The sequence below is a fragment of the Scleropages formosus genome, chromosome 6, assembly GCF_900964775.1.
Source record: "Scleropages formosus chromosome 6, fSclFor1.1, whole genome shotgun sequence".
Taxonomy (NCBI): domain Eukaryota; kingdom Metazoa; phylum Chordata; class Actinopteri; order Osteoglossiformes; family Osteoglossidae; genus Scleropages; species Scleropages formosus.
This window is the reverse complement of record NC_041811.1, coordinates 687489-706403: the sequence shown is the minus strand read 5'-3', so window position 1 is coordinate 706403 and position 18915 is coordinate 687489. Positions and strand designations below refer to the sequence as shown.

At 47.3% G+C, this 18915-nt stretch overlaps 2 protein-coding genes across 2 annotated transcripts in view; one reads left to right on the top strand and one right to left on the bottom strand.

Moving 5' to 3' along the window:
• The window catches only part of LOC108931913 (NACHT, LRR and PYD domains-containing protein 12-like), a 324390-nt gene that overhangs the window by 227876 nt on the left and 77599 nt on the right, over positions 1 to 18915 (bottom strand). The gene's annotated exons all lie outside the window — the stretch shown is intronic.
• LOC108931915 (NACHT, LRR and PYD domains-containing protein 3-like) overlaps positions 1 to 18915 on the top strand; it is a 64306-nt gene that overhangs the window by 37883 nt on the left and 7508 nt on the right. The gene's annotated exons all lie outside the window — the stretch shown is intronic.

Below are 18915 nucleotides of genomic sequence, written 5' to 3'. Positions count from 1 at the left end.
TACACACTCCAGAGTACACTGAAGCTTCTCTGACATCAATACCACACTCATTCAGATCTTCCTCATAAAATATGAGATTTCCTGTTTCAAGGTTTTTCAAAGCCAGCTTCCCTAGTTTAAGAAGGAATTCTCTCTCTGAATGTAAAATCTTATGAAGCTCCATTATTTGTTTCTTTTGATACTTCTGCTTCAGACTCGACTGAAAGATGAGGAAGTGTGTGTACATCTGAGTCAGAGTCTTGGGTATTTCTCCACTATCTTCATTATCAAACAGATTCTCAAGAACAGTGGCTGAAATCCAACAGAAGACAGGAATATGACACATGATGTAGAGACCCCTTGTTGACTTCACATGTGTGATGATCCTGTTGACCAGGTCCTGATCACTGAACCTCTTCCTGAAGTACTCCTCCGCCTTCTGAGCATCATTGAACCCTTGTATCTCTGTCACCTGGTGGACACACTCAGGGGGGATCTGACTTGCTGCTGCTGGTCTGGAGGTTATCCAGATGAGAGGAGAGGGAAGCAGATTCCCCTTAATGAGGTTGGTCAACAGCACATCTAAAGACGTTGACTTTGTTACATCAAACCAGCTCTGATTGTTCTGGAAATTTAGAGGAAGTCGACTCTCATCCAGACCATCGAAGATGAACAAGATTTTACACCTTTCCAGCTCAGCTGATCCAAATTCTTTCAGCTCTGGGACAAAGTGGTGAATGAGTTCGATCAGACTGTAGTCTTTACCCTTCATCAGATTTAGATCCCGGAAAGGAAAAGCAAATATGAAATGAATATCTTTATTTGCTTTTCCTTCTGCCCAGTCAAGAACGAATTTGTGCACAGACACAGTTTTTCCAATGCCTGCAACCCCCTTTGTCAGCACAGTTCTGATAGCTGTCATTTCTCCAGGTAAGGGTTTAAAAATGTCACTGCATTGAATCGCAGTGTCTTGTATTGCTGGACTCTTGGTGGCTACTGCAATAAGTCTCACTTCATGTTCGTCATTGATCCCTCCAGTTCCACCTTTAGTGATGTAGAACTCTGTCTAAATGTTATTGAGCAGGACTGGACATCCTTGCTTTGCTTAGCTTTCAAACACACTCAAATTTCTCCTTCAGGTTACATCTGTGTTTGTGTTGATTTTTCATGAGAAGTTCATCTGACAAAATAAATTACCATAAAAATGGGGAAAAAAACACACACACACACACACACACACACACACATTTTCCAAACCACTTGTCCCATACAGGGTCACGGGGAGCCAGAGCCTAACCTGGCAACTCAGGGTGTAAGGCCAGAGGGGGAAGGGGACACACCTAGGATGGGACGCCAGTCCACCCTAAGGCACCCCAAGCGGGACTCAAACCCCAGACCCACCGGAAAGCAGGTCTCGGTTCAACCCACTGCGCCAGTACACCGCCCCTCCAGGGAAAAAAAACAATTACTAATAATATAAAAAATAAAACAAAGCCAGCTCTATTACAGACCATTTAAAATGAACAGAAGGAAATACATTTTATTGTTAGTATAGTTTTTGTCTTTTTGTATCATTTATTTTATTTTGCTGACAATTCACTGTTATTATTGTTTATCTTGGCCGTTTATTTCACTGACATAATGTTTACTGATTCAAAATTTTGTTCAGATGTTCCTCCAGCGGCAGGGGGGCGCGGTGGCGCAGTGCGTTGGACCACAGTCCTGCTCTCCGGTGGGTCTGGGGTTCGAGTCCCGCTTGGGGTGCCTTGCGGCGGACTGGCGTCCCGTCCTGGGTGTGTCCCCTCCCCCTCTGGCCTTGCGCCCTGTGTTGCCGGGTAGGCTCCGGTTCCCCGTGACCCCGTAAGGGACAAGCAGTTCTGAAACTGTGTGTGTGTGTGTGTGTGTGTGTGTGTGTGTGTGTGTGTGTGTGTTCCTCCAGTTTGGTGCAATAATATTTCAGTTACGTGAGACTGGAAAGAGAAACACAAAGTATTCACCCTTCTTGAGTGTGTCTGTGAGGTCCTTCTGGTTCATGGTCCTCAGGATGTACAGTGTGATCTTCAGAGCCCCCTCTCTGCCACACATCTTCTGGATCTAAACTTTACTGTCCAGGTCATTGTCATCCTGAGGCTCAAAGCATGATGGGTAATCCTGACTCAGATTCCTCTTGAACTTGTTTAGTTCATCTTTCAGGAACTTCACAGCTTTTTCCTCAAGTAACTAAAAGAAAAATGCCAATGTTCATCAATAGTAAACACACATGCCGAAGGATGTTTCCACTAAAATCTCCAAGAAGTGTGATGCAAGGAGCAAACTGAGGAAATAAAAAAAATTAAATTGGTTACTAGCAGTAAACACATAAACAGACAAAGCAACCTGGACTACTGCAATTCTCTCTTGTCTGGCCTTTCTGTTACTGCTATGAAATGTCTACAGTTGATACAGAACCCTGCAGTCCGAGCTGTGTTTGACAAAGTGTTCCCATGTATCTCCTCTACTTGTTTCTCTGCGCTGGCTTCTTATAGCTGCCTGGATGAAATTTAAGACCCTGGTTATGGCATACAAATGCATCAATAGAACTGCTCCTAGCTATTTACAAGACTTGATCATCCGCTATACCACAAACAGACTCCTACACTCTTCCACATTTGCCTGCTTGGTGGTCCCACATAGGAAAGGTAAAGCACAAAGGTCCTGGGTTCCGGGCACCGTTGTGATGGAACGACCTCCCCCCCTTCACTCAGAACTGTTGATTCTCTGTCCACATTTGACAAGGGTCTTAAAACTCACTGTACTGTTCTCCCTGCGTGTTGTGCACACCCAGTACGTTAACGCAGTTTAACAGCAAGCCAAACTCGATTCTCACGAGCTAGGATTATGAGCGTCTTGCTCCTTTATTGTCTCCAAATGTGAAAATGCGAGTGAAACTATAATAAACAGAAACAGTAAAGGAAACTTAGTCTAATTACAACAATCATTATAATAACTAGTTAAATCGTTTGCCGATAGCACACTTAGCATGACACAGCGCGAACTCACACACGCGTTTTACAAGAACAGTAACGTGGAGTTACGGCTGAATAAACAGAGTTTACATTACAAAGGTCAAACTTAAAAGCACGTAAACATTTTAGCCAATGTCTGCAAGAACTTCACAACTTACAGTTATTGCTTCCACGGGCGTAGGAAAGCACACAGAACTCAAGACGCTTCCACTATGCCTATCGCAACAGTAGCGCATCATGGAAATAGCGCATGTGCACAAATTGCGTATAACTTACGGAAATAAAGGTTCCGCTCAACAAAGCAATTAATCACATGAACTAAACAAATCTGCGGGCAGAACACTCCCCGTCTGGCATGACTAATGCCACTAAATTTAAGCTGTTTTCTCTCTGTCCTTTTCAATCCCGTCCTTCCCAGTCATTTTCCAGCAGAAGGACGACGTCGGAGATGGGCCGCAGGTAAGTCTTCGAGGTGCCCTGAGATGACGTCCGTACTTCAACTGTGCGGACCTTTCCATCGCTGCTTGGAGAGGTTGACGTGACCAGAGCCATTGGCCACTCATTCCTAGGCGCTTGACTTTGGTGTAACAGCACAATGTCCCCAGGTTGCAGGTTCCGATGCGTTCTGTGCCACTTGCGTCTTGAATGGAGCGTGCTTAGGTATTCGTTTCTCCAACGGCCCCAGAATTCATTCGCAAGCGCTTGCACTTGCCTCCACTGGCCTTTCAGGAGATCTTTTCCAGTGAAGATTCCTGGTGGAGCATGCAGGCCTGGCTTTTGAGTTAGGAGCATGGCAGGGGATAGCAGAACTGGTGAGGAGGGATCCGATGAGATGGGGACCAGCGGCCTTGCGTTGATTATTGCTGAGGTCTCTGCCATCAGGGTACACAGAACCTCATGTGTCAGGTGAGTGCGTTTGTTTTGTAAAAGCATAGAGTCTAATATTCTGCGTGTCACCCCAATCATACGCTCCCACACTCCCCCCATGTGGGAGGCGTGCGGGGGATTGAACTTCCATGTGCAGCCGTTGCTGTGGAGATACTTCAGGATGCTGGTCTGCCTCTCATCAAGACACCCCATGCCCAGTTCCGCGCTGGCAGCGACGAAGTTAGTCCCCCTGTCTGACCTAAGCTGCTTTGCGGGGCCTCTAACTGCAAAGAATCTCCTCAATGCATTGATACAGCTGGTGGCATCCATAGACTCTATAACTTCGATGTGTACTCCCCTGGTACTCATACATGTGAACAGAATGGCCCACCTTTTGCTTTGCGCTGCACCTCCACGAGTGCGTCGAGTGACCACCGACCATGGTCCAAATATGTCCAGCCCCACGTATGTGAAGGGTGGAGATGTGTTGAGCCGCTCCGGAGGGAGGTCAGCCATCTTTTGCACTTCTACCTTCCCCCTGAGCTTTCGGCATATTACACAGCGATGAAGGATAGAACTCACCAGCCTCTTGCCAGCAACAATCCACAGTCCAGCCACTCTGATGGCCCCTTCTGTGAACTGACGCCCCTGGTGTTTCACTTCCATGTGATGGTGTTTCACAAGCAGCTTGGTAACATGGCTATTCTTTGAGAGGATGATTGGGTTTTTTACCTCTGATTCAAGGGAAGCATGTCTGAGACGCCTTCCGACCCTCAGGAGGCCATCACTGATGTAGGGGTCAAGGGTCAGGATTGGACTTAAATTAGGGACTTCTGTGTTTGCTTGAAGAGCAGCATATTCGTTCGGATATGTGTCTCTTTGAACAGACTCTAGTATGAGCCTCCTGGCTGCTTCGAGTTCTCCAGGAGTGCGAGGCCTGCTACATTGATGCCATCCTTTACACATGTGCTGCGATGTATCGGTGGAGCCTGACTTGTGGGAACGTGCCTGATGTATCAAGAGGGAAACAGCTCTCAACAAGGAGTTCCATGTGGAAAAATGCTGGAATCTTTCAGAGCCAAGTCGCTTAGCTTCAATGTGGGTAGCGAGAGCCGTTACTTGCGGTCTGACGTCCACGTCCATTTCAGGGTCTATCAGTTCAAAGTGCTCGTGCTTCTCTGGCTTTGGAGGCTTATAGAGGAAGTCAGGTCCCTTGAACCACATTGTGTTCATGAGCTGTGATGCAGCCACAGATCTGGTGGCTAAGTCGGCTGGGTTCTCTTCTGAAGAGACGTAATGCCACTGCTCAGGGGACGTTGACTGGCGTATGCGATTCACGCGATTGTGTACGTAGACAAAGAATCGCTTTGAGTCATTACAGATGTATCCAAGGACCACCCTGCTGTCGCAGTAGAATTGTACAGCGTCCGGCTTGTGGTCCAGTTCGTCTAAGATCAGCTCCGCTATCTCAACCGCTAGGACGGCTCCACAAAGCTCAAGGCGTGGGATTGTGGGCTCCGGCTGCGGTGATAGTTTTGCCTTTCCCAGGACAAATCCAACTTCACAACGGCCATCTTCAGTGACAGCTCTTAGATAAGCTACTGCCCCTATGGCCCAGTTTGAGGCATCGGAAAAAAGACACAGTTCCGTGTACATAGGTCTTGAGAGTGACTTGGGTATATAGCAGCGAGGCACGTGGAGGCTGCTTAGCTCCTCGAGTGACGATTTCCACACTTCCCATTTGCTCATCTTTTCATCTGGCAGAGGAGCATCCCAATCCTGAACTCCACTGGACAGCTCCCGCAACAGCAATCTGCCTCTGATTGTCACTGGTGCTGCCAGACCCAAGGGGTCAAAGATGCTGTTGACGACTGATAGCACCCCACGGCGGGTGTAAGGCTTGTCGGTGACAGCTACTTTAAAGGTGAACATATCTGTGCTGATGTCCCAGCATAGGCCTAGGCTCCTTTGGGCCGGCAGAGTCTCATCATCTAGACCCAGGTCTTGGATGCCTGAGGCCAGTTCTTCTGGCTTGAAGGCTTTCATCACAGTGATGCTGTTTGATGCGATTTTGTGCAGCTTCAGGTTAGACTCTGCAAGTGATGCACAAGTACGCTTCAGTAGGTCTATAGCTGTAGACTCTGTAGGAAGGGATATGAGCCCATCGTCCACATAGAAGTGTCTTTCAACAAAGTGCCTTGTGTCAGCTCCATACTTTGGTTCTCCTTTCTGAGCAGCTCGCCGCAGACCGTAGATAGCAACCGCCGGGGATGGGCTATTGCCAAAGACATGCACTCGCATGCGATATTCTTCTATCTCTTTGGATAGGTCATTGTCTTTGTGCCACAGGAATCTCAGGTAGTCTCTGTGGTCGTGCTTTACCAGGAATCCATAAAACATCTGTTGGATATCAGCAGTGACTGCTATGAGATCCTTCCTAAACCGTAACAGCACACCCAGGAGAGTATTGTTCAGATCGGGGCCTGTAAGCAGCACTGAGTTGAGGGAGACACCGTGTTGTTGGGCGCTTGAGTCAAACACGACTCGTATCTGCCCTGGCTTCTGCGGATGGTACACCCCGAAAATGGGCAGGTACCAACATTCTTGCTTCTCATGGATGGGCGGTGCCTTCTCTGCATGTTTGTTCTCGAAGAGCTTTTCCATGAAGGAGGAAAACTGTTGCTTCATCTCCGCGTTTTTGCTCAGAGTGCGTCTTAAAGACCTAAGGCGGGACAGTGCTTGCTCTCTGTTGTTCGGGAGTGGGGGACGAGGTGACTTAAACGGTAAGGGAGCTACCCAATTGTTCTTTTCATCCTGATGGACTTCTTTCTCCATAATCTTTAGAAAGATCTCATCCTCGAAGGACATGGCACATTTGTTGTCATTGTCTGTACGCTGAAAGATCCTAAGCCCGAGCTTGTCTTCAGGTTGCATAGGTTTTGACGTGGATGTAGAGAGACCATACCTGCGCTCCCCGCCATAGCACGGTTTTTCCTTTACCCTGATGCTGTTATGGCAAGGAGTGAGGAGAGACGGGCGTCCGTTCTGTAGGATGTGGGTTCTGAAGACACTCAGAGTTGGTTTATGAGCATTGTCAATACACACGTCACCTACAATTACCCAGCCTAAGTCTAGACGCTGAGCAAAGGGTGCATTATGTGGTCCATTGAGTTGCTCTCGCACCTTGTGCACACGTATCATGTCTCTCCCTAGCAGGATCATCATCTGCGCGTCAGGATCTAGCTTGGGAATGTGGGGAGCAATGTGCCTTAGGTGAGCGTGTGCGAGAGCGACCTCTGGAGTTGGAATCTCAGATCTATTGGTCATTATCTCATTGCACTCAATGAGTGGTGGAAGGTCCATGCACACACCTCCATTCACTGCTTCAATTTGAAAGCCTACCGCCTTTCTTCCAGTCATCTCCGTGGTGCCTGCGCATGTCTTCATCAGGTATGGTGACAGGTTGCTCTCAACCCGGAACAGGTGGAAAAATTCAGAGCGGGCCAGTGAGCGGTTACTCTGATCGTCAATGATGACATACCTTTTGATGGAGTGCTCCGGTTGACCCCAGGGGAAGACACGCACCAGGCACACCTTTGAGCAGGACCGCGTGAGGCTGCCCTTTCCGCAGACCTTGGTGCATCGTGATGTCACCTCAAGTGGAGGACTGCCTCGTGCTTCTGCGTCTGGTTCTAGAGTGGTCAGTGGAGCAGGAGGTTGGGAGGTGAGAGGGTGCATTGCAGAGCAGTGTCTTTCGCTCTCACACTCGCCGCATTTCAACGTCGCTTGACAATCCTTGGCCTGGTGCCTTGGAGAGCAGCACTTAAAACAGCGTTTGTGTTCCTTTAGGATGCTTTTTCGTTCCTGCAATGTTTTCATTCTGAATAACCTACATTTTTCCAAAGGATGAGTTTTCTTGTGCACAGGACAGTATCGGGCTAGATCATTGTCTCTTCTCTCAGCCTCTGTAGTGCTTGTGGAGTCTGCATCAACTGTGGCAGACACGTCTGTCTTTTGCACAGATATAGCAGTCTTGAATCCGCTGTGCTTTGACTGAGTTCTCTCACCTTTGTTATAAGACTGACCGCTGCCAGACAAGGTGAAACTTGGGTCATTCCTGGCCTTAGCCTGGTCATAGACAAAGTCAACAAAAAATGAAAAAGGAGGAAAAGTTACTCTGTGCTGTTCCTTGTATAGTGAGCCGGTGAAGAGCCATTTGTCTTGCAGGGCTGGAGGCAACTTTTCCACTATGGGCTTTATCCCACGAGGAGTATTGAGGTAGGCCAGGCCAGGAAGATAGCCATCATTTTTAGCTGCGAGCAGCTCCATGGGAAGATCGCTGAGCTCTCTCAGTTTTGTGTTGTCCTTAGCCGACAGACGGGGGAAGCTATCCAATCTTTTAAATAGGGCATTTTCCACTATTTCTGGTGTAGCATAGCATTCCTGAAATCTTTCCCAGCACAGATGGAGGGCAGCTCTGGGGTCAGTAACGTAAACAGCGCGGATCCTTTTCACATGCTCAGATGACTCTTTACCCAGCCATTTCACGAGAAGGTCCAACTCTTCACTATATGTGAGCCCCAAGCCCTGTGCCGCGTTGAGGAATGAGGACTGCCATGCTCTGAAGTTCTCTGGCGTGTCATCGAATTTGGAGAGACCAGTGGTCACTAATTCTCTGCGTGCTAGGAACTTGGCAAAGTCTAACATGGTTGAAGTGTTAGCATGAGAAGGATGCTGACCATGTTCTCTGCGTGGGTAATCCGATGGTCGTGAAGTAAGTATGCGTTCAGTTGCACATGCGTGCTGATCTGCTGAGGGTCTGAAGAGATTGAGCGGAGGCTTCTCCTCTGCAGCTACAGGTGTTGTTTGCTGAGTATCATTGTTCGCAGCGTGCCGGATTTCATCGTGATGCGATAAAGCAGGAGTCTGAGTACTGACCTGTGACCGGCACCGCACATATTCTTCCGTGCGCTGCTGAATCACTTGTGGCGAGACAGCGCTCCTCACACTTTGCATGTCACCATTTTCCATAGCTGCGGCTGCTTCTAAGATTTCAGCGTTTACTCGCGCAGCTTCCGCTTCCTTTTCAATCTCCAATGCTTCTAATTCTAGATCTAGCCTAGCTCTCTGCTTTTTTATTTCTAGCTGTCTTTTAGCATAAGCCACCTTGGTAAGAGCTGCTTCAGCTGAGGCTCTAGCCTTGGCAGCAGCCTCCATGATAGATGACTTGGAAGAAGATGAGCGCCTAGAGCTCGCTCTTGATGCTGCATGGACTGAAGAGTTGGGTGAAGATGGACGCTGCATGCTTGCGTTCTTGTATTTTTTCCTTGCACCCACCGCTGGTATAACTTTTCACTGTACTGTTCTCCCTGCGTGTTGTGCACACCCAGTACGTTAACGCAGTTTAACAGCAAGCCAAACTCGATTCTCACGAGCCAGGATTATGAGCGTCTTGCTCCTTTATTGTCTCCAAATGTGAAAATGCGAGTGAAACTATAATAAACAGAAACAGTAAAGGAAACTTAGTCTAATTACAACAATCATTATAATAACTAGTTAAATCGTTTGCCGATAGCACACTTAGCATGACACAGCGCGAACTCACACACGCGTTTTACAAGAACAGTAACGTGGAGTTACGGCTGAATAAACAGAGTTTACATTACAAAGGTCAAACTTAAAAGCACGTAAACATTTTAGCCAATGTCTGCAAGAACTTCACAACTTACAGTTATTGCTTCCACGGGCGTAGGAAAGCACACAGAACTCAAGACGCTTCCACTATGCCTATCGCAACAGTAGCGCATCATGGAAATAGCGCATGTGCACAAATTGCGTATAACTTACGGAAATAAAGGTTCCGCTCAACAAAGCAATTAATCACATGAACTAAACAAATCTGCGGGCAGAACACTCACCTTTTCCGGACTCACTTTGCCCATGATCTCATAAGTTCATGTAAAGTGTAAATGTTCATGCACTATAACTTGAAGATCATGCCTGGATAAACCTTTACACAGCTACTCCTGTAATGAAGCACAAATGTTTATATGTATCTCCAAAAAAAAAAAAAAAAAAATCACTTGGAAGGTGATCAGAAATCATCGATATCCGGATAAAGTTTTATGCAGCTATTCGTGTCATGAACGTTGGTTCATATGGTGAAAAGAAACAAACTAACTGCACTTAAGAATCACACAACTGCATCTTTGTTTCTCTCCAAATGTAATGGTTATATTTTATTTTCTATTAGATCTACATTGTTTTGGAGAAAAGCCTCTGCTAAATGACTATATGTAAATGTTGAACCTGGTTAAGAATCTGAGACTAGAGTGTTCTGTTTTCCTCTTCTCAGTTGGCTTAGTTACAGTACAATTACTATTAGCTCTGTTTCTTTGTCATTCTGTGCCAGCAATGCTCAGTTGTTCACTTTCTAGAAAAGAGCACACACATTTTCTGAACCACTCGTCCCATATGGGGTCACGGGGAACTGGAGCCTAACTGGCAACACAGGGCGTGAGGGAACACACCCAGGACAGGATGCCCATCCATCGCAAGGCACCCCAAGCAGGACTTGAACCCTAGACCAACTGGAGAGCAGGACCTGGACCAACCCACTGCGCCACTGCACCCCCTTTGAAAAGAGCAATTTATGAAAATAAACTGAACAGAACTGTGGGTTTTAGTTTTGATATGAACGGAGAACAGCAGAGCAGCAAATAATTAACTGGTTAAGGACACAGACTTGTAATCTGATGGTTTCTGATTCAAGAGAGATCTGTTACTGAAGTCTGGAGAAAGTACACACACACATTTTCAGAACCGCTTGTCCCAGACGGGGTCACGGGGAACCAGAGCCTACCCAGTAACACAGGGCATAAGGCCGGAGGGGGAGGGGACACACCCAGGACGGGACGCCAGTCCATCGCAAGGCACCCCCAGCAGAACTCGAACCCCAGACCCACAGGAAAGCAGGACTGTGGTCCAACCCACTGTGCCATCGCACCCCCCGTCTGGAGAAAGTAATGTGAATTAAACTGGTCTAGTAAATACCCAGTTGCACAGACTGGGAAAATTGCTCAGGATATATGAGTTTTAAGCATTAAAATGGCATCAACATTAAAAAAAAAAACAATATGGTAACAATCTAATACCTTGAAAATGGTTGATAAATCCACCTGTTGGTGTGCTGAGTCACATTTTCTCAGCTGATTTCTGTTGATTAAAGAGTATAAATATTAATACGGGCAAATAAGAACAGCACATGAATACACAAATATGAACAGAACAGAAGTTATGTGTTCATTTAAAAAACCAATCTACCTTCCATCTGTAGAAAACTGTCCCTCTTGGAAGTTATAAGGTGGTGCCATTGACCAGTCATTCTTCATGGACACACAGCTGGGTTCAGGTGACTCTATTCTCTCCTGCTGGACTCTGTGGTCCAAAATAGGAAACTTCATTCCAGTGAGTGTGTTTCTGTCACAGTGACATTCTCGTTAACCGGAAAACCTCATTTCCCAAATGAAGTAATGTACTAAACTAAAGTGTGAAGTGGGTTTTAACTGTCTTCAAATCCCAAATAACCATAATAAAAATTAATATTACTTTAGACCAGGTAATTCTAAAATTGTAAGTGGTAATCTTTTAAAGAGTGAAGATTGAGGAGAAAAGCACAAACTAAAGATCAATAATTTCCTCAACTTCACAAAGAATCACGAACACACACAGCTCATGTCTTACTTGTTGAGGCTCATTTTTGAGAAAGTTTTCCCCTCCTTACACTCTCCAAAGTTTCTAAGTTTCATTTCTAAGGCAGAACTTCCACCTTTGGACTCTGGACTGGGAAACACCAGATAAGGGTGCGGACAAGAGGTGCGCAAATATACACATCAAGTTATGTTAACAGTACTCCTAATTGTACTTAAAATATATGTATTTCAGTTAACGAACTTCATTTGCTGTATTGCATCAGTTATATATGTTTCAAAGGCAAGTTTTTTTCTACAAAGATGAAATCAGTTAAGTCAAACCTTTGTGTTAAAACAGACATACATACATTTTCTGAATCGCTTGTCCCATACAGGGTCACGGAGAACCGGAGCCTACCCAGCAACACAGGGCGTAAGGCCAGAGAGAGAGGGGACACACTCAGGATGGGACACCAGTCTGTCACAAGGCACCCCAAGCAGGACTTGAACCCCAGACCCACTGGAAAGGAGGACCCGGTCCAACCCACTGCACCACTGCACCACCGCACCCCCCTTTGTTAAAATATATTCTCAATGAAAAGAATACTTTTACCTGATAAACCAGATAAAAACCTAAAAATATGTTCTCAGTAAAATATTTCTCAGTAAACACTGAGAAGCAGAAGGAAAGTATACTGACAGGCAACTAATAATCAGGAGTGACATCAAAATTTTTTGAATGCATCCATCATCATGTAACTGCAATCTTTAAAAATGTTATACCACAGTAATTGCATTGTTTTTAAAAGGCAAACAGTCCAATAAATCACACATGTTAATGTATAGTCACTGAACTGGATCTTTAAAGTTTTAATCAATCAGGTCAAAGCAACAATTTAAAATTGGATTAAAGTTTTATACTTTGTTCTCAGACACGTTGTCCTGTGTTGGTATGAAACCCAGACAAACACATCCAACATACAAGACTTACAGAAAATGCTGATCTGTACAGAACTCAGTAGTTTAAATGGTCACTAGGTTAATGTGGACTGGAATATTTCAGCAATGAATAATTTTGTTTGATGTTTGCGCTTTTAGTTACAAGCAAAAGTCAAAGCTGTTTCCCTTGAAGCAGTAAGAATGCAGACGAGAGAAAATGTTTTCCAGAAATATCTTTCAAAATTATCCTGTTTTACATAAACACTTAGTACTTACCTTAGGAACCAGTGTAAATATCCAAAATGTTATTTATTCAGCTGGAAAACAGATGTCTGACTTTGAAAATATCCACCAGGAACTGATGGGATGCCAGACTGCCACAAGGCATCCCAAGCAAGACTCAAACCCCAGACCCACCACAGAGCAGGCCCCATTCTAATTCACTGCACCAACACATCCCACTATTTCTACAGATGTTCCAGTAAAATATCTGAACACTTTACAAGGTCTAAGAAATGCAGTTCATATTGCCATCCTCTGGCACATCGGCGACACCTGGAGCCTATCAGGGGGGCACAGTATAAGAAGGCATTCCAGAACCCACACAGTGCAGAACCTCCCTGGAGCAACTGCATTGCCTGGCCCCTGTGGTTTTCTGATGTGCATCGCTTTTCTGGTTTTGAGCTTGGCTTCTCGTTCAACATGACTCAGATTCTTGTGTCTCACCCTGGATAAAGTTTGACGTTGAACCAACTTCTGGCTGTCCCTAGATTTTGCTTTTGCCTGCCCATTGTGTTTGCTGGACACCAAATAAAAGATAAATATGCATTTGAGTCAGTCGCTCTATCTCGTCTGGCAAAGATGACAATACACTTTGAATATATATTCAGAAATATATACATTTCATGCACACTAATGCCTGAACTGACAAACACAAGAGGGACTGGAAGTCTATTCATAACTCAGTTTGTTTGTAGCTACAAAGTCACATTTACCACTAAGTTACAATCAATAAAAGCTACATAAAACATTATTCATGGATTATATTCTGTAAAAAAGTAAAAATAAATAAAAAATTAATAATCTTTGACACTATTCTTGGATTTATTATAAATAACCTTTTCAATGCTCTGGGGCCTACTGCAGACAGTCTACCCCATCCATTATAGTGTAACATATTTCATTGCTTTTCACACACACACATTTTCAGAACCGCTTGTCCTATATGAGGTCACAGGGAACCAGAGCCTACCCGGCAACACAGGGCATAAGGCCGGAGGGGGAGGGGGGACACACCCAGGATGGGACGCCAGTCCGCCGCAAGGCATCCAAAGCGGGACTTGGACCCCAGACCCACTAGAGAGCAGGACCTGGTCCAACCCACTGCGCCACTGCGCTCCCGCTCATTGCTTTTCATTAACTTCCAAATACTCCCATGATGTACTGCGGTGGAGAAAAAAAAAATATCTTGTAGTTCTACTTTTAATAATGAGGGGACAGAACATGTTCACATAAAATAGAAACTCAAACTGTGAGGGAAGCTAGGGCAGGGACCGTGCAGTTTCCTCTGGAAATTTTTCAGTGTTTTTTTACTTTTGTATTCCTATATTCAGAAACAATTCAATGACCAAACAGAAGCATGTTTCACTTATTATGCTTTTAATTAATTTTAATGCTTTTAATTATTTATTTCTTAACCATAACACTAAGATCCAAAACCTGCTGATCTCACACACACATTTTCAGAACCGCTTGTCCCTTACGGGGTCACGGGGAACCGGAGCCTACCCGGCAACACAGGGCGTAAGGCCGGAGGGGGAAGGGGACACACCCAGGTTGGATGCCAGTCCAGTACAAGGCACCCCAAGCGGGACTCGAACCCCAGACCCACCGAAAAGCAGGACTGCGGTCCCACCCACTGCGCCACTGCACCCCCTGTTTAAAGGAGTAATGTTTGAATATTTCATGATAAACATCCTCGCCGTAAGTTATGACGAGATCCAGCGTATATGGAATGAGAAGGACCATTAACAACTTGAATAAAACCAACTGAATTTGAGAGACATAAAACTATTAGCGAGGGTATCCAACAACACGTCTATATGAATATTGAAATCAGCATCAAGATTATTTTGTCATGAGTTATGACTAAATGGGTTATGAAGTTACAAAATTCCAAAGAGGAGTATGGTCCCAGTGGATGGTAGATAAATATAATTATTTGGGTCTTGACTTCAAATCTTGTGGTAGAACTTCAAACGAGGTGAAATTATCACAATTTCTGGATGTTATTTGTAATCTATTATCGAAAACAACACCAACTCCACCTCCATGATGCACAGAACGAGATTTATGGAAAAATTATATCCGTCTGAAGCAGCTTATTAGTGGAATCGTGTCGGACTCACTGAGTCAGGTTTTGGTAAGAAAGAAGACATGGGATTGTAACTTAATACACACACACACACACACACACACACACATTTTCAGAACCGCTTGTCCCAGACGGGGTCACGGGGAACCGGAGCCTACCCGGCAACAGAGGGCGTAAGGCCGGAAGGGGACACACCCAGGACGGGATGCCAGTCCGTCACAAGGCACCCCAAGCAGGACTTGAACCCCAGACCCACCGGAAAACAGGACTGCAGTCCAACCCACTGCGCCACCGCACCCCCTGTAACTTAATATTAAGTAATTTATTAGAGCATATTATTAGTAAGCGAATATTTAACAGGCAGCTGTTTGTTGGTGGTGGGAAATTGAGAGGATTGGTTTAATATATTTTAACACCCCTCTGCGAACTGCCACCTTAACGTGGTGGAGGGGTTTGAGTGCCTGAATGACTTCAGGAGCTATGTTGCCTGGGGCTATATGCCCCTGGTAGGATCTCCGATGGCAAACAGGTCCTGGGTGACTGACGAGACAAAGCGCAGTTCAAAACCCCCTTATGACTATAAAATCAAGGTTCTCGTTTACCCTGCCCCGTATGGGGTCACCGGGGCCCCACCCTGGAGCCAGGCCTAGGGGGGGGCTTGCATGTGAGTGCCTGGTGGCCAGGTCTATGCCCATGGGGCCTGGCTGGGCTCAGCCCGAAGCCAAGACGTGGAGCCACTTTTTGGTGGGCTCACCACCTGCCGGAGAGGCCGTAAGGGGCCAGTGCATTGTGATTTGGGCGGTGGTCGGGGCCAAGTGCCCGGCCGACCCAAACCTCGGGCGCCAACTCTGGCTTTTGGGACTTGGAATATCATCTCACTGGTGGGGAAGGAGCCTGAGCTAGTGCAGGAGGTTGAGAGATACCGTCTAGATATAGTCAGGCTCACTTCCACTCACAGCTTGGGTTCTGGAACCACTCTTTTCGACCAAGGGTGGACTCTCCACTATTCTGGTGTTGCCCAGGGTAAGAGGCGGCGGGCGGGTGTGGGCTTATTAATAGCCCCCCAGTTCAGCCGCCATGTGTTGGAGTCTACCCTGGTGGATCAGAGGGTCGTCTCCCTGCACCTTCGGGTCAGGGAACAGTCTCTCACTGTCGTTTGTGCTTATGCGCCTAGCGGCAGTGCAGAGGACCCGGCCTTTTTGGAGTCCCTGGGGGGCGTGCTGGAAAGCGCTCCCACTGGGGACTCTGTCGTTCTACTGGGACACTTTAACGCCCACGTGTGCAGCGACAGTGACACCTGGAGGGGCGTGATTGGGAGGAACGGCCTCCCTGATCTGAACCCGAGCGGTGAGTTGTTATTGGATTTCTGTGCTAGTCACGGTTTATCCATAACGAACACCATGTTCATGCATACGGGTGTCCATCAGTGCACTTGGCACCAGGAAACCCTAGGTCGGAGGTCGATAATTGACTTTGTAGTCGTTTCTTCTGACCTTCGGCCATATGTCTTGGACACTCGGGCGAAGAGAGGGGCTGAGCTGTCAACTGATCACCACCTGGTGGTGAGTTGGATTCGATGGCAGGGGAAAAAGCTGGACAGACCTGGCAGGCCCAAACGCATAGTGAGGGTCTGTTGGGAACGTTTGGCGGAGGCCCCTGTCAGAGAGGTCTTCAACTCCTACCTCTGACAGAGCTTCAACCAGGTCCTGAGGGAGACTGAGGACATTGAGTCCGAATGGACTATGTTCCACACCTCCATTGTCGGGGCGGCGGTTCGGAGCTGCGGCCATAAAGTCTCCGGCGCCTGTCACAGTGGCAATCCCCAAACATGGTGGTGGACACCGGAAGTAAGGGATGCCGTCAAGCTGAAGAAGGAGTTTGGTGAGGCCATGGAGGAAGAATTTTGGTCGGCCTCAAAGAGATTCTGGCAAACCGTCCAGCGACTCGGAAGGGGGAAGCAGCGTTCCGCCAACACTGTTTACAGTGGAAGTGGTGTGCTGCTGACCTCAACTGAGGATGTCCTCAGGCGGTGGAAGGAGTACTTTGAGGATATCCTCAATCCCTCCAGCACATCTTCCGTAGAGGAAGCTGAGGCTGGGGACTTGGAGGGGGACTCGTCCATTACCCTGGCTGAAGTTGCTGAGGTAGTCAAAGAACTCCTCGGTGGCAAGGCTCCGGGGGTGGATGAGATCCGCCCCGAGTTTCTCAAGTCTCTGGATGTTATGGGGCTGTCTTGGCTGACACGCCTCTGCAGCATTGCGTGGAGCTCGGGAACGGTGCCTCTGGACTGGCAGACCGGGGTGGTGGTCCCTCTTTTTAAGAAGGGGGACCGGAAATTGTGTTCCAACTACAGGGGGATCACACTCCTTAGCCTCCCTGGAAAAGTCTATGCCGGGGTACTGGAGAGGAGAATCCAACTGATAGTCAAACCTCGGATTCAGGAGGAGCAATGCGGTTTTTGCCCTGGCCGTGGAACACTGGACCAGCTCTATACTCTCACTAGGGTGTTGGAGGGTTCGTGGGAGCTTGCCCAACCAGTCCATATGTGTTTTGTGGACCTGGAGAAGGCATTCGACCGTGTCCCTCGTGGCATCCTATGGGGGGTACTTCGGGATTATGGGGTTCAGGGCTCGCTGCTACGGGCTATTCGTTCCCTGTATGACCGGAGCAGGAGCATGGTTCGCATTGCCAGCAGTAAGTCAGACTTGTTCCTGGTACATCTTGGACTCTGCCAGGGCTGCCCTTTGTCACCGATTCTGTTCTTTATCTTTATGGACAGAATTTCTAGGCGCAGCCAGGGAACGGAGGGTGTCTGTTTTGGTGGTTGCAGGATCTTCTCTCTGCTTTTTGCGGACGATGTGGTCCTGTTACCTTCATCAAATAAAGACTTACAGCGTGCACTGGAGAGGTCTGCAGCCGAGTGCGAAGCGGCGGGGATGAGAATCAGCACCTCCAAATCCGAGGCCATGGTTCTCAGTCGGAATAAAGGTGTATTGCCCCCTCCGGGTTAGGGGGAGTTGCTCCCTCAAGTGGAGGAGTTTAAGTATCTCGGGGTCTTGTTCACGAGTGAGGGAAAAATGGAGCGGCAGGTTGACAGACGGATCGGTGCGGCGTCCGCAGTAATGCGGTCATTGTACCGGTCTGTTGTGGTGAAGAGGGAGCTGAGTCGTAAGGCGAAGCTCTCAATTTACTGGTCGATTTACGTTCCTACCCTCGCCTATGGTCATGAACTTTGGATCATGACCGAAAGAATGAGATCGCAGATACAAGCGGCAGAAATGAGTTTCCTCCGCAGAGTGGCTGGGCGCACCCTTAGGGATAGGGCGAGGAGCTCAGTCACCCGGGAGGAGCTCGGAGTAGAGCCGCTGCTCCTCCGCATCGAGAGGAGTCAGTTAAGGTGGGTCGGGCACCTGTTCCGGATGCCTCCTGGACGCCTCCCTGGTGAGGTGTTCTGGGCATGTCCCACTGGGAGGATGCCTCGGGGCAGACCCAGGACACGTTGGAGAGACTACGTCTCCCAGCTGGCCCGGGAACACCTTGGGGTTCCCCCAGGGGAGCTGGAGGAGGTGTGCGGGGAGAGGGAAGTCCGGGGGGCTCTGCTTGGACTACTGCCCAAAATCATTTAGATGTAATTTCTGAGCATGAGTTGTGCTTCCATACTGAGTTGAATTTTTTTGAAAGATAACTTTCCTGACTTTCAAGTATACTGATATAATGATGGGCCTTCTTTCAGTTTCAATGTTTCTGAGAACCTTATTTTTCATTCAAAGTGATTTGAAGTATTTGACCTTTCCAGACTTATTTTCATCTCCACTTGATCAGTTCTGGGTGACTCCCTTACTCAAGGATATTACATCAGTATTCTACCTCTGTTATTAATTGTTGTCCATTTGTTGGTGTGTTTCTGGTTTTTCAACATCAGGCACTTGAGGCTGGGTGACAATGGATGTTCACACACACACTCACTGTCCGAAACCGCTTGTCCCAAGTGGGGTCGCGGCAGATAGGAGGTTAACCCGGCAACACAGATGCAAAGCTGGAGGGGGGAGGGGATACACCT